This window comes from Canis lupus, chromosome 30 (assembly GCF_048164855.1).
Source record: "Canis lupus baileyi chromosome 30, mCanLup2.hap1, whole genome shotgun sequence".
Lineage (NCBI taxonomy): Eukaryota > Metazoa > Chordata > Mammalia > Carnivora > Canidae > Canis > Canis lupus.
This window is the reverse complement of record NC_132867.1, coordinates 26,418,020-26,434,465: the sequence shown is the minus strand read 5'-3', so window position 1 is coordinate 26,434,465 and position 16,446 is coordinate 26,418,020. Positions and strand designations below refer to the sequence as shown.

Here is a 16,446-nt window from a genome sequence, read left to right as displayed (position 1 = left end):
GAAATTTCTAATATTTTACCTCGTCGGGGTATGGGTCACCAGCAGTGGAAGAGCAGTTAGAAGACAATGAGATAATGCCTTGGAAATGGAAGGGAAACTCATTGATAAGCAATGTATGGAATTATGACTACTCACAAATCATCTGATTTCCTTCTTTTTCCAGGCATGTTGTAGGATTGCACTTTTCCCTTTAATATTTGATGGGGTGTTGGCACTTGCTTTGATCAATGAAATATGAATGAAATATTACTTCTGGGTGGAAAGTGTATACCCAGTAATAAAATTATTGGATCGTATGGTAGTTCTATTTTTAACATTTTGAGGAACCCCCATACTGTTTTCCACAGTTGCTGCACCAGTTTACATTCCTACCAACAGTGCAAGAGGGTTCTTTTTCTCTACATCCTCACCAATACGTGTTGTTTCTTGTGTTTTTTTATTTTAACCATTCTGACAAGTACAAGGTGATATCTCACTGTGGCTTTGATTTGCATGTCTATGATGAGGAGTGATGTTGAGTGTCTTTTCATGCATCTGTTGGCCATCTGTATATCTTCTGTGGAGAAGTGTCTGTTCACATCTTGTGCCCATTTTTACTTGGATTATTTGTGGGGGCAGGGAGTTGTATAAATTCTTTATATATTTTGGATACCAAACCTTTATCAGATAAATTATTTGTAAATATCTTCTCTCATTCAATCAGTCGTCTTAGTTTTATTGGTTGTTTTCTTTGCTGTGCAGAAGCTTTTTATTTTGACATAGCTCCAATAGTTTGTTTTTGTTTCCTTTGCCTCAGGAGACATATCTAGAAAAATGTTACTATGGCCTATGTCAGAAAAGTTCCTGTCTGTGCTTTTTTTCTGGAATTCTTATGGTTTCAGGTCTCACATTTAAGTCCTTAATCCATTTTGAGTTTATTTTTGTGTATGGTGTAAGAAAGTGGTTAAGTTTTATTATTTTGCATGTAGCTATCCAATTTTCCCAATGCTGTTTGTTGAAGAGACTATTTTTTCCCATTGAATATGCTTTTGAAGATACTTTCCTCCTTTGCTGAAGATTAATTGGCTATAATATTATGGGTTTATTTCTGGGCTCTCTATTCTGTTCTGTTGATCTATGTGTTTATTTTTCTGCCAATACTCTGGTATACTAGGACTCCCAGTTCTCCATAGCTTTTTCAACCAAACCTACTTATAAAATCTATTCACCAACTCAAAACATTTGGACCTTCCACACCAGGGGTATGGGAAGTTGATTGGTTTTGGTTGCTAGATAGATTGTAAATGTTAATGATCTTGAGAGTATAAAAGAAAAGATTTGGTCAATGGAATATGGTAGCAGGAAGAAGAGAGACAAGATACAGTAAAGAATAGGATAAATAGTACTCTTAGCTTAAATTGAGATGTAGAAAGCTAGTGGAAAAAAATAAATTAAAGCTAATAGTAGGAATGCCTGGGTGGCTCAGTGGTTGAGTGTCTGCCTTTGGCTCAGGCCATGATCTTGGGGTCCTGAGATCAAGTCCTGAATCAGGCTCCCCAAAGGGAGCCTGCTTCTCCCTCTGTCTATGTCTCTGCCTCTCTCTTTAGGTCTCTCATGAATAAATAAATAAAATCTTTTTTAAAAATTGAAAAAAAAATTAAAAAGAAAGCTTATAGTAGCTACAAAGCTGACTACTTGAGGAACAAAAATAATAATAAAGGTATCAACATCCAAGTGCAAGACAAGTAAAGATTTTGAACTAAATCATAGTCTTTCATACTGAGAAGCCAATAGGTTTTATCTGGAAAATGGAGAGATCAAATAAGAGATACATAATGACAAAAATTACACTGGAAAATAAAAATACAAACCATTGAAAAGATTTTCTTTATCTTGTGAGGCTGCTGATTGGTTGGAAGGAGGCCATTGCTTTTATTCATAATCTTCTGTGTTATTGGATGACTAAACATGCATATGTATGAATTTGATAAAGCATAACTTTTTTTTTTGATAAAGCATAACTTTTAAAAAACAGGCATCAATACTTGCTGAATGAATGAATAGAAATTATTATGTGTTATAACTGTATAAAGTAATCTAAATAAGTTAGAGAAATCTCACCTTTTTAGAGGCAAAGCATTATGAGTCAAAAAATTATCTAAAAACAAGCCAGTGAGAGTAAGAATGGTTATTTAATTTACATATAAAAATCTAGGGGGACACCTGAGTGACTCAGAGGTTGAGCATCTGCCTTTGGCTCAGGGCGTGATCCCAGGGGTCTGATATCGAGTCCCATATCAGGCTCCCAGCAGGGGAGACTGCTTCTCCCTTTGCCTATGTCTCTGCCTCTCTCTGTGTGTCTCTCATGAATAGATAAAGTCTTTTAAAAAAATCTATTCAAACACATTAGACAAAGACTAATATGAATAATAATAAATAATAATAAAGTTACACAAGATCTTGTGTGAGAATTCCACAGGCTCATTAAATGCATTAACAGTATCATATCTTTGAATTTAAAATTGAGTCTATAGCCTTTTGGAGTCATCTAATCAAATTCTGGAGATAATTGAGAACACATGGTGGTATGGAATGTGCTGATGATCTAAAGTTCTTGTTGGTGGCACAACTCTGTATTCCTCATCTTCTAGAAATTCTGATGAACTGCTGGATGATGGGCCTAATGGAGATGAGGGAGTTGAGACTGGCAAGAGAAACATGGTAAAGAAGGAAAATGGAGTAGCATCTAACTAAGGAATATAGTTCCAAGATTTACTGGTAGATCCTGATCCACTAACTGGATTTTTTTTTTTTTTTTTAAGTATCAAGCTGCTTTCTGAAAAAAAAGAAAATTCCATTGTTTCTGTATTCTCTGCCTTTTTTATTTTAAGACTTATTTATTTATTTCAGAGAAAGCACGGTGGGGGAAAGGGGAGAAAGAATCTCAAATAGAGTCTGTGCAGAGCACGGAGACAGATGTGGGGCTTGATCTCACAAACATGACAACATGACCTGATCCAAAACCAAGATTTGGATACTTAACCAACTGATTCACTCAGGTGCCCCTTCCCTGCCCTTCTAACCAACACTGCACCCTAACACATTTTCTTATTGAACCATTTTCTTGATAAAGATTGGAAATGATAATTGTCAGGGACACAGAGGGAATATACTCATTTGATAAAGTCATGTTGTCTTACCTTAGGTATGGAAAAAAAAATTAGAGTGTGCAAACAACCTCACAGTATTGGGAGTAATATCTGTGAGGCCACTACCTTCCCAGTAGGAGGTGGTGTTGGAAGTCCATCAGTCACAAACTTGCTCCTCACATGATAATTTTGGATTCTTACACAACCAAACAAAAGTAGACTCTGGCACAACTGAGCATCAGTCCTCAGAACATCATCCCAGAACAGTTTTTCTTTATCTTCAAACTGATACAAAATACTGATGATATTCTATTCCATAAAAGTTTATTTTTATTAAGATTAGGCTTTCCCTTTGCTCAAACCTAAAACAGGTCATAAATCTTGTAACAGTGTCTATATCCATGGGGAATGTTGGCTATTGTCACTGAAACAAGGAAAACCTATTTTCCACAAAAGACTGGAAATACAGTCCAAAAAGACTTAATAGAAGAAGGTAACTTTCCTCACTGGATCCCAAGAGTTAAGATTCATGTTAGGAAGGATGGAAATAAAGAACTTCCTTGAAAGCCCTCTGAACCACTTAGAGGGCTATCGTATTCTTTTGTATCTTCAGCAATACCAACAAGAGTGCTGAATTCATAAAATTATTCAAAAAGCACTTCATTGAATGGGATCCATATCTAAAAAATGGTTAATAGCAGTTAAAAATGGCTCAGCAGTTGAGCATATGCCTTTGGCTCAGGGTGTGATCCCAGGATCCGGGATCAAGTCCCACATTGGGATCCTTGCAGGGAGCCTGATTCTCCCTCTGCCTGTGTCTCTGCCTCTCTTTGTGTCTCTCATGAATAAATAAATAAATCTTAAAAAAAGAAAGGCTGATATAATTATATGGTAAATCTTATATAGAATTAATGTGTTATTAATGTTATCATATTTTATGAATACAATTATGTGTTACATGTTAATATATAATGCATATTTTAATATGTCTATCATATATATATAATTTCCTGTCAGCAAAAGGGTGCTAATCAGTCCTATGTCTTTGTACATAATAATGTTCCGAGCAGCATTCTTACCTATGTGAAGTACTCAGTGATGTAACCGTCTGGATATATAACTTCGTCATAAACTCATGAATCTTCTGTGAGTTACTTCTAATTTAATGTATCAAAACATATGTCCTCTTCCCATACAGCTGAGATTCCTCCCCAGCATGAGCTGAGAATTTGATAGTGTTAACTGAATGCAGTAGCCAAAGGACTAATCATGATGTGATTTCACCTGAAAGGCAGCACTGAGACATGAACTCTCAGGACAGCATTAGAGAAAAAGCTCCAGCATTTGAGTTACTCTTTTATTCTAACATAAATCAAAAATGACCGAACACTGTATTGCAATTTCCCCCAAACGGAATTTATCTTGGAATGGAGACAAAACAAGAATGACTTACAAACTGAAAGACGTTTTCCATTATATTCTCAAGCGATGCAAGCATTCTCTTCAGAATGAGACTGAAAACTCTCTCGGTGCCTTCTTCCCTAGCTTTAGGGAGTTACCTCATAGAGAAATTGTTTGCTACTACATGGAAAATAACCAACATGGATTATCCCCATAGAACAAAGAAGCAACACTATAAACTCAAGGGACAAGCAACAAGATCTCATGAGAGAGCAAATTCCTTAAGAGGAACTTTCAAAATCCCTTTGTTCTAGGTTTATCAGCGTGGGGGAACTTAATTTCATGAAGCTTTAGCAAGCAGGAGAATTGTGGCATACACTTGGCTACATTCAGATCTTAATCCTTCTAAATTGCTCTGTCGTGTTTAGAAAGATCTGCTTACAACCGTCATCGTGCAAGTGTAAACACAAGGGCTCTCAGATCTTTCTTTGTGCTTCAGATCTGCCAGACATCATTCAGGTCTCATTTTACAGGCAAACCCTTAGTACCACCACAAGCTTCTTAAAAAAAAAAAAAAAAAAAAAACCTAACATGAGGCGCATGTACGAATCTGCATGTCTGGGTTTCCCTATAAGGGCATTGGATTTTATTCCCATCACAATTCTTGTTTATAGCTCACTGAATTTATAGCCAACCTCTTAAACATCTGCAGTCGTCATTTTCCCCCTCTTTCTTAAGGAAAAGCACCACTCTCTATGGAACGTTAAGCAGTTATTTTCTCTTAATAAGCCTTAAAGGGAGATGTTCTTCTGTGTTTCTAACCACTGAAGTAAGCAAACATAAGACTTCTATGCCGTCAAGAGAATTAGGATGAGGGACTTGACAGTAGACCTTTAGTATTTCTGGAAATTTCCATTAGCTGTAAGTCAGGAAAACAGGGTTTTAAACCCACAACTTTTATTAATTCTCAGTGTGGCTGTCAGAAGATCTCTTCCTTTTCTTTGTGTTTTATAGAAATACAGACCATTTTACAGCCAGGAGGAACCTTGGAGTTTCATCCAAAACGACACTTTCACTCTAGAGAGAGGGTCCCATATCCCAAGACACTAACTGAACCCCCTACAGCAGAAGAGCTTCTCTTCTGATCTCATTTCACAGGGCACTTACCACTCTCTCCGCTATGTTATGACCCAGTTTCCTCAGCCAAGGCTTAATGATAGGTTTCTCGTCACAAGTGCCTTGGAAGAATCACACAAAATATTTGAGCAGGAAGTACATCGAAAAAAAATATTAAGTGTAACCAGAATGTAAGCTGTTGCATATTTTAAAGTTAAACAATAACCGTTAAGTTCAAATGGTCTCTTTACAGGTAATTTCAGGTGTTTATAACAACACAGTATTATCAAGAAACAGATTGTCTTTCATGTTTTTGTCATGATTTGTCATTGATAAATATGTACTTCATATATGGATTGCTATGAACTCAGTTGTAGCCCCCTTGCCCAATTCATGTTGAAGCCCCAACCCCTGTATTTGGAGACTGGGCCTTTAAGAGGTAATTAAGGTTAAATAAAGTTATAAGGGTAGAGCCCTAATCCAATAGGACAAGTGGCCTTATAAGAAGAGGAGATTTTTTTTCTCTCTCTCTCCACCCCCCTCTCTTTCTCTCTCCATGCACAGACACAGTGAAGAGGCCATGTGACCACATAGCAAGATAGCAGCCATCAGCAAGCCAGCAAGAGAGCTTCCACCAGAAACTAAATAGGCTGAACCTTGATCTTTGACTTCTACCTTTCAGAACTATGAGAAAATATGTCTCCATTGCTTAAGCCACCCAGCCTGTGGTGTTATAGCAGAGACAAATACACTACTTCAGAGAACTACAGAAAAACATAATTTAAGAAACATTAGAGCAGAAAATACAAACTTTAAGCTGAAAAGAATTTGGAAGGATCTACAAAGTTAGGAGGGCACATTTGTTTTTAAGAGTTCCTTCCCATATCACTTCCTGACACTCTGGTTTTTAAGGCTTGCCAATATGACCCAGTGACAATAGCAAAAACAACAATCCAATCATTCTTATCATCATGATTATTTTCAAGAGAAAAATGTGGCATGCCTTATTCCAGATCAGTAAAAAATGTTGTTGTGCTGTTGTTCTTGTTGCTAAAAATACAGCAGTCTGGGGGAAATGGGGAGGGAGAGATTTTCTTTCCTTCTTTTTATTTTTTCATCAATAAAGTCAAGAATATCCTTAAAGAGAAAAATTATCTTTTGTGAGTTGCTTCCTCCCTCTGGTGAACTCTGGATGGGTTTCTAACTGAAGCTGGACACCACAATACCAAGCTCTCTCACCCAGTACTAAGTCTTTTAACAGATGAAACAGCCTGAGTACTAATTATGTTCAAGGCATTTTTCCCTCTTCCTCTTAAGCTTTTAGTTTCATAGGTAGATAGATAGATAGATAGATAGATAGATAGATAGATAGATTCCAATACTGCATTTCTCTTCTTTGTTGCAGGAAAATCCAAACTCTTTTTCAAAGATTAGGTTATCAGCCAGTGACTTTTCTTTGTTGAAATGACAAGTCTTTCTAATGAGGAGGTGCCTTTCAAGGTGAAACAAGATGCCTTAAAGCATTGGGTCCCAAGGTCTAGATATCAGCAAACTTTATAAAGATAAGCAAACTTGCAACTCTTTCACTCCAGATTTTAGTACTTATTTCAATCTTTCTTCCTGAAAAAAAAGAGAGACAGAGAGAGAGAAAGAGAGAAGAGAATAAAATATCCTCTTATCCTACCCCCTCCCCCAAATAAACAATGGTCTCAATAGCAGATTTCCCTATTTTAAAATGCCAGAGTTCTTTACCATGTTATTTTATTGAGGGAAAAAAAATAGAAAATATTTTCATTGTTCATTAAATAAATTAAATAATCTTCATGTTCCTACTCCACTGACTGAGCTCTTGATTATTTTCATCAGTTTGAACTATGAAGCAAAATCTAAAAAACAAATGTGAGCAATTTAGAATTTCCTCAGTACTTTTCTCCAGGTATTTATTGTAACCACAAAAACATTAAAGGATAAGGAAGCACATGTTATTAAAATAATACATATCATAAAAACATTCTTTCTGTACTGTTATTGCTTTGTGTGGACTTGATTTGGAAGAAAACTTTTGAGCACTAAGCAAAAATAAAAGAAGGGGTATGGTATTCATGCCAGTTTCCTTTCCCATTTCTAGTAGGAAGGGATTCATTCAAAGTCCTCAGAGAAGCAGAGATGCCTACTACAGTGGGGTCTCACCACCTGTAATGGCTTTGATATGATGCATGACTCTTTCTTTCCAGCCCAGGTCAGGACACTTGGTTCCCAGGGCTCCTGCTGCCTCACCTCAGTCCCAAAGCCCTAACCAGTCCTTTGCCCTAACCTCAGAATCCCCTTCTTGCAGCCTTCCCCTAAAAACAATCTAAGACCCTACAGTCTTCCTGAATCACTGTTCCCTAAGTTATCACCTAGGGTCATGCCTGGGCAGCTCCACACCTCCCTAGGCAATTTATTCCTTGATTTCTCCTCCTCAAGATCTCTCTCCTCAACTCCAATGCTCTTCTCTAGACGCACCCTCTATTTCATTGTGTCAGTGAGGCCCATAACTGCCTCAGATCCTCAGTTCCAAACTTTAATCCATTTCCATCTTCATCCCTGGGAGAACTTTCTCTAATTCAAGTTTTCTCCTTTCTTGCAGAACTATGAGAACCCCACTCTCTAGCCCTACCTTCTGTTCATCTCAGTCCTTTGGGGCCAGGTACATGCATCTCTGTTCTTCTCTGGCATTCCTAGACTCCCTCTACCTTTGAATTCCGGGAATAGCTTTTTTGTGTGTAGCATCATGGTCCCTCCTGAATTTTCACTTTTATTTTCTTATGCACTAATTTTCTTTTAAAATAGATGCATCTAAATCAAAGATAGGTTCTTTCCAGAATGATATAAATATCATAATAGGCTTTTTAAAGGTAGAGTACAAATTATAATTGTGTGAAGTCTGAGATACACCAGCATGAAAATTATATTGAAATTAGAGGCAAGAACATGGATCCCATAAAGGATTAGTCTGTATTTGCTGTTTGGGCCTAGACAGTTATTTAACTTTCTTGAGTATGCTTAGATTGTCTCTGGACAAGATGATTTCATTACCCTTGGTTGCTTCTGTGTCCTATCCCAGAGAAGAAACCTGAGACTATATTTCTCAGGACCCTTTTATCTTATTTATTTATTTATTTATTTATTTATTTATTTGGACCCTTTTCTCGAAGGGATGCCTAGTTCCTGCCTGACAATAGCAGGCATTCATAGTGCATTGCTTGGGGATAGCATTTGGGGAATGTTGGGTTAGATTTTGAGGCCAATGTACACAGGAGGTGCTTATCTCATATATGGCAATATGTTCTAAGCTCTGATTAGGAGGCATCCACTAGCCTGTGAGGCATGACAACTAGTCACTAATGTCAGGTTTATATTGATTTCTAGGTGGGAGTAAATGGATCATTTTCCTGCTGCCTTGAAGTATGGGGTCAAATAACTACTTGTGGCCAATGTGTATGGGTGATGGGTGAAAATAACTTCTACAATCAGCAATGTTCCAGATAGTAAAGGACCCTGAGTGAAAATGCCAATCTCATTGATGATTTAGTGTAAGTGAAGAATAAACCTTTGTTTCATTTTTAATTTTTTTCAGATTTATTGAGGTATAATTGACAGAATTATGTATGCTTAGGATGTACAATGTGATGATTTAGTAGAAGTAGACATTGTAAAATTAATACCATAATCAAGTAATTAACATATGTATCATCTCATATAGTCACCTTTTTCTGTGTGTGTGGTGGTGAGAACTCTTATGATCTACTCTCTCGGCAAATCTCAAGTATACTACACAGTATTATTAACTATAGTCACCAAGCTTTAAATTGGATTCCCAGAGCTTATCTTATAACTTGATGTTTGCCCAATATCTCACCATTTCCACCACCCACCAGCCCCTGGAAGCCACCATTTTACCCTCTGGTTCTATTAGTTCAGTGTTTCCCAACCCTGGCAAAATTTAGATATTTATATTAGAGAAAACCAGATAAATTTTGGACTCTTGGCCACCAGTCATAGTTGAAGATGGAATAAAATATGGAGAACCAATAGATGAAGTGAAAGTCTGCACCTTGAAAGATAAGACCACACTAGGTCTCCTTACAAACAGCTCCCCAGATGAGCAACCAGGATTATAACTTGTAGACACGAAATAAGATTCCTTTCTGGAGAAAGATGTTACCTAGCAAAACAGTCAATCCAGATTATGCTATAGGAAAATCCAGAGTTTCCTGTTTTTTTTGTTTGTTTTTTTTTTAAGATTTTATTTATTTATTCATGAGAGACACAGAGAGAGAGAGAGAGGCAGAGACACAGGCAGAAGGAGAAGCAGGCTCCACGCAGGGAGCTGGACATGGGACTCCATCCCAGGTCCCCAGGATCACACCCTGGGCTGAAGGCGGTGCTAAACCGGTTCTAATCGCATTGTAGATTTATTTATTGTTTAAGAAATAGAAACAATACATGGAGCACAAAGAACTTTCAAGAAACAAAAATTGTGGTGGTGGGGCAGCCCCGGTGGCGCAGCGATTTAGCGCCGCCTGCAGCCCAGGGCCTGATCCTGGAGACCCTGGATCTAGTCCCAGGTCAGGCTCTCTGCATGGAGCCTGTGTCTCTGCCTCTCTCTCTCTCTCTCTCTCTCTCTCTGTGTGTGTGTGTGTGTGTGTGTGTGTGTCTATGGATAAATAAATAAAATCTTAAAAAAAATCTTTAAAAAAAATTGTGGTGGAGTTCCACAGACAGACACTTGGAATAAGAAGACAAATCTATAAAAATATTGGAAACATGTAGCAACTTCAAATAACTCTAGAAATAGAAATGAAAAAAATACAATAGCAGAAATAAATATTTGAATAGAAGTTGAAGATCAAATTTTAAGAGAAAATGACTTATAATCTGGAATTATCCAGCCAGTTTAATTCTCAATCAAGTATGAAGGCACAACAAAGAAATTTTGGGAAAACAAGATCTCAAAGGCTAAATCCCTTCCCTATCCTCACTTTTTATGAATCTAAGAATATGCATTCCATTAGTCAAGGAAAGAAACCTAGAAGAGAAAAACATAAAATCCAAGAAGCAGAGGGCCCAACAACAACAAAAAAAGAGTAAGGAAGCACTAGGACCACAGTGAAGGCAAACCTCAGGATGACAACTGTCCAATAGGTCCAAGTGCAGACCATTCTGATTACAGTAGGTAGACAGTATGTTCAAGGAGACCAATTTTTAAATAAAAAGTATTTTAAAAAGACTCTGGGGTATTATAGAACACAATATTTGGAGATCTGACCCTCTAGTACAAGAATTTGGAGATAATCATTGGCTGTCACATGCAAGCAAAACTAGACAAACAAAAAAGTCAAGAAAAATAAAGAAAAAAATACTAAAGAAAGAAAATAAAACCATGATTCACTTGAAAATAACACTTAGATAAACACACATTATGATCATCAATTCTGAACTTTTCCAATTCTGACACAATTATGGTGGGATGAGAAGTGGGGGTAGATGTGCACATGTTTGAAGGACAGAGGGGTTGATGGGAACTATTTTTCAAATCAGGAAATCAGTAGTACTACTTTAATTAAAATTCAAGCAATAGCAGTACAGCACATTATATAGAAATATGGAGGACAGTATCAGAAAAATATCTAAAAGATGTGAACATGAATTCCTCTAGGGAATGAGAGTAGTTTGTAGCGAGAAATTATTTTCTTTTTGTAGCTTTCAGAGTTTTGCTTAGTTATAAACAGTAGAAAATAATTTGACTTTTGACACCATGTGCATTTTTAAAATTAGATTAAAAGTATATATATTTTTAAAAGGCCCTGAGAGGGAAGGGACATGAAGTGTTCCCAGCACTGAGAGAAGCCTCTAGGGAAGACAGCTGGAAGATTGAAGGGGGAGAGCCAGAGACACAGAGCTGGACCAGGGTGGGCAGTGCCTTGAAGGACATGCTGAAAACTTAGGAATTTGCCTTAACACCGATGAGATGCCTTCCTAAGTTCTCTCTATCTATCTATATATATATTTTTAATTATTTTAATCAATAGAGATATGTATCAATCATTTTAGAAAAATCTCAGAAATAACTGAAAGCTAGATGTTCTTTAGGAGAGTTTCTGAGATTTTTACCTGGGTCTTAAAACTCATAAACCAAAGAAGAAGGAGAAGGAGAAGGAGAAAAAGAGGAAGGAGAAGCAGAGGAAGAGGAAGAAAAAGAAGAAAAGATGGGTGGTTGAACCTGTAAGATCCTAGTTTCTGTTCAGATAACAATATTCTATCTAGTGTAAGTTGACCAAGTAAGCATGTTCATGTAAAAATGAGACTAGAATATAGTATATTTCTTTCTAGTTCAACCCCCATGAAGATGCACCTGGGTGGTTCAGTCATTTGAGTGTCTGCTTTTGGCTCAGGTCATGATCTCATGGTCCTGAGGGAGCCCTGGGATCCCTGCTCAGTGAGGAGTCTGCTTCTCCCTCTGCCTCTGCCTCTCTTCTCCACTCATGCTCTCTCTCTCAAATAAATAAATACATTCTTAAAAAAAGAAAAGAAAAAAGTAAGCTATTTTTCTTCAGGGAGTGATTATTACCTGTAAATTTTGATGAACACTTTAACTTCATTCCAAGCCAAACAACATTTATTGCTTGACTGATGTTTCACCTCCCTTCCTGGATTTAAATTTTGATTCCTTGTTTTCAAAATAGTCTCTGAGTATCCTAGAGCTGAAACTGTCATAAGATGACTGGTTTAATCCCATCAATTCTCAACTCAAGTCCAGATAGGAAAAGTGACTTGCCAAACACTATATATTAACTTAGTGGCAAAACATGAACCTAATTCTTTTGCTTAGTTCAGATCTCTTTCCAATATATCAACTCAGGGCTATTCTATTTACCTAGGCAAGGTAGTCATAGTATCAGTGGCCCAGTAGTTTTCCAAGGGCATATCATAAAAGTTTGAGACCTGGGATGGGTAATATATTTACTGACAGGGGCCCGTGGGTGGCTCAGTTGGTTAAGCGTCTGACTTTTGATTTTGACTCAGGTCATGATCTCAAGGTCCTGGAATTGAGCCCTGCATCAGGCTTTGTGCTGAATGAAGAGTCTGCTGGAGATTCTCTCTTTGCCCACCCCCAACTCTGTACTTGCTCTCTCTTTCTCTCTTTAAAATAAATAAATAAATCTTTAAAAAGTTACTTACATGATTTGAAAATATTTTTTAAAGTACAAAACTGAAATCCATAAATAAATCATTAAATAGCTAGAAAACATTAATTATTGTCAACTACCAGTTACAACATGGCTTTTACAGTTTTATATAGTTATATGTTAATTTTATTAAGTGCCTTTCATAAGAATATGTTCATTATTATATAAAATTTGATTCTCTTATTATATAAGTAGATTAAAAAATGATTTTTCAAAATCATTTCAAAATCAAAAATATTCATCTATCTACACATACACAATTTTTTCCCAGGTTAAGAGTATAGTGATTAGTAAAACTTAATCTAATTCGAGTTTTGATTTGCATCTATATAAAAATCCCAGATATGGGCAGTCCTGGTGGTTTAGCGGTTTGGTGCCGCCTTCGGCCCAGGGTGTAATCCTAGAGACTCAGGATCGAGTCTCATGTCAGGCTCCCTGCATGGAGCCTGCTTCTCCCTCTGCCTGTGTCTCTGCCTCTCTCTCTCTCTCTCTCTCTCTCTCTGTGTCTCTGTCTCTCATGAATAAATAAATAAAAAATAAAATAAAATCTTAAAAAAAATCCCATATAATTAAAAATCACCAAGTTTGGAGTTTTTTGCCCTCATTATCTGGATTCTTATCTCTAAACTAGGATACGGAGCATACAAACCACATGATCTCTAAATTCTCTTATGGCTCTGAATTCCCATAATCCTTTTATGATCCTTCCCTTCTGAAGATCTGTCCTGAAGAGAAAAAAAAAATGTTTTTTTTGCTTAATTCCTTTAGAGGACAGAGCAGTGGATTGGGTCAAACACTCCCCGTGTGTATTGTTTGTGATGCCCTGAGTTCCTTCCTCTTTATTGCCTCACATGTTTGCTGATGTCAGGGCTTGGCCTGTGGATCATAAGCTGCCACTGCCACAGCTTTTCCAGATGTTGACATATTAGGCAAATGTATTCTTTGTGGGAGCAGTTACTGCTGTGGGAAGAGAAATCTTGGAAGTACATTCCAGTTGCAGCCTGATTTAATTGAGGTAGTAAACATCATGGGAACAATGGTTGACATTGGCCAGGCTCCACCATAAGGAGGTGCAGAGTCACAGGAGAACCAGAGGGGAAGTGAAGAGAATAAGGCAAAACATATGAAGCAGTGAGAGGAGGAGAAGAGAGAGCGAATGCCAAGAAAGCCAGACACATAAACAAATGAGTAATGCTTTTCATTGGTTGTTCAAATGTGAGTGAGTGAGTGAGTGAGTGTGTGTTAAAAGTTCAGAGAATAAATTATGGAATAAAAGATTCTACAAGTTACTCTCTTTGCGTTTGTAAGACCCCAGCGTCACATTATTCTAAGATGCTTGTCTTTCAATCCACTTTTAAGAGGATTAATTTAGGGGCATCTGGGTGGCTCAGTTGATTAAAAGTCTGCTTTTGGCTCAGATCATGATCTCAGGATCCTGGGATCAAGCCCCTCCAACCCTTGCCTTGGGCTCCCCATTCAGGGAGCCTGCTTCTCCCTCTCTCTGCCCCTCCCCCTTCTCGTGCTCTCTCCCTCTCTCTCTCTTTCTCCTCAAATAAATAATTAAAATCTTTTAAAAAGAGAATTAATCTGCACAATGTAAAAATTACAAAAGCTCTTACACAATTAAATCCTAACATTTTCACCAAGTTAATCTAATTGCCTTCTCTGCGACAAGGTGAGGAGTTTTTTCGCCCCATTAAAGAGCTTCCTTTGCTCTCAAAGCAACAATAAATTATCAGTGGCTGAAAAGGGTTACGATGGTTTCAGTCAAGTTTAAGGCCTACATTTTCCCTCCATGAATAATAAGGCCTTTCACAAGTTAATAATTTTTTAAGAACATGAGTAAAGTTTTTTCTACTTCTCTGTTTTCAAAAATCTCAGTATCTATTAACATTCTTTACACATTCTTATAAACCTATGTTATCAAAGCCCTACTTTTTCCTTTGTTTCGGTGCTTTTATAACAAGCTATTCAGGAATCTTAGAACCTCATATCTTTTTGAAATTATCCACACATTATGAAGCAGTACTGTTCATACAAAGACTTTGACAGTTGCTCTGTCCTATCTATTCAAATTTCCCCAATTTTTCATGTTCCATCTTTCCCGTGTTGCTAAATATATAAATACTTCAACTAACAGATGGCAAATGGAAGCACCAATGGGCACAGAAATCAATCCAAAGGCTTTTAAGCATAAAATGTCCCTGAGGCAAGCAGCAGAAGGAAAAAGAAAAGGAAGCTTGAATGTTTTCAAACGGAAGAAAGGACTAACTGTCCTTTCTTGTAGTTCGGCGAACCATTTGATAAATTGAGCAAATAAAATTGACCGACTGAGAATGATTTCATTTTATAGTTGGAATCACATTAAAAGTGGAACTGGGATTTTGGGTACCCCGTGTGGTAAAAACTAAGTAATGGACTCTTGTCTTGAATGCTATTATGTTTCATTGAAATGGGGTGTAATGCATGGCTCTACTTTTCAGGATTTCTGAATTCCTATATTACAGTCTTCTAGGCTCTGGGTTTTAATGCTTTTGGTATGCCTTTACTCGGTTTGTGGAGTCTTCAAAACTATCAAGGAAAACATGGTAATATAATCCTAAAATATAACCTTTCCCTGATCATTTTTCTTAATATTCATTCATCTCAGATGGCTCTCTGCTTAATATATAACTATGAAGATATTAAGGTAAAACAGTTCATACCAATATATTTTAAATAGTTTCAAGTGTTCTTCAGGCTGGATGTAATGGCTGGTGAAGGAGAAACATACTCGGTTTCTTTATCAGCTAAGAATCTAATTCAATCTTCTGAGGGATTTTAAAAGTTTAATTGTAATCTACATATCACATTACAAAAAAAAATTAATTCCTAAATTATTTCTTTGCTGTATAATCTTAGAGGATAAAAATAAAAACTTCTACCAAGAAAGCATGAGCAGTAGGTTCTATATAATAAGAAATGGCTAACACCTGACTTAGATTTGGACCTATTCTTTGTTGTAACTCTTTACTGCCCTTTATTCTAAATGCTCTTTGAACTTTTTTTTTTCCTATTCAGATTGCATCCTCTAAAACTACAAAGAAATTTTGATGACAAGTGCATTAACTTCTAGAAGGTTACAGAGGAGCATAGGCTAGTGTTTTGGCAGCAGTGCACAGTGGGGATCCTTGGGTTCCAGGTCAGAATCCTGGCTTAACCAGATCTCAGTAGGAGGGAAGATTAAAAAAGAGAAGCAGCCCCAAAACTGAAATCATGTCAAGTTAGAAAAGTGCTCCGAACCTAACATAGGATTAAGGTATCTAAAAAGAGTGGTTAGAAGAAGTTCAGGGAAGATAAAAGGATGATAATAGACCAGCCGGAGAAGACAGGGCATGAAAACATGCCAGCAGAGAGATCAGCAAGGACAAGTTTCAAGTAAACAAGAGTTTCACTAGCTCCAAGAGCTGAAAGAAACTCAGTCTGGAGCTCTGTAAACAGCCAAGAAGCAGAAGGGGAGGACAGAGCCATAGGCAATGGGCTGTTGATCGTTGACAAAAAGATTTTTTTATTGAAAGTGATTGAAGGGT

The 16,446-nt window shown here is 37.1% G+C and overlaps 1 long non-coding RNA gene across 2 annotated transcripts in view; it reads right to left on the bottom strand.

Moving 5' to 3' along the window:
- Nucleotides 1-13,675, bottom strand: part of LOC140621530 (uncharacterized) — a 54,051-nt gene extending 40,376 nt beyond the window's left edge. For both annotated transcript variants that reach the window (XR_012021274.1, XR_012021273.1), the window contains exon 1: nucleotides 13,527-13,675. This is a non-coding gene — a long non-coding RNA (uncharacterized lncRNA). The remainder of the gene's footprint in view (nucleotides 1-13,526) is intronic.
- Between the last annotated feature and the right edge of the window lie 2,771 nt (nucleotides 13,676-16,446).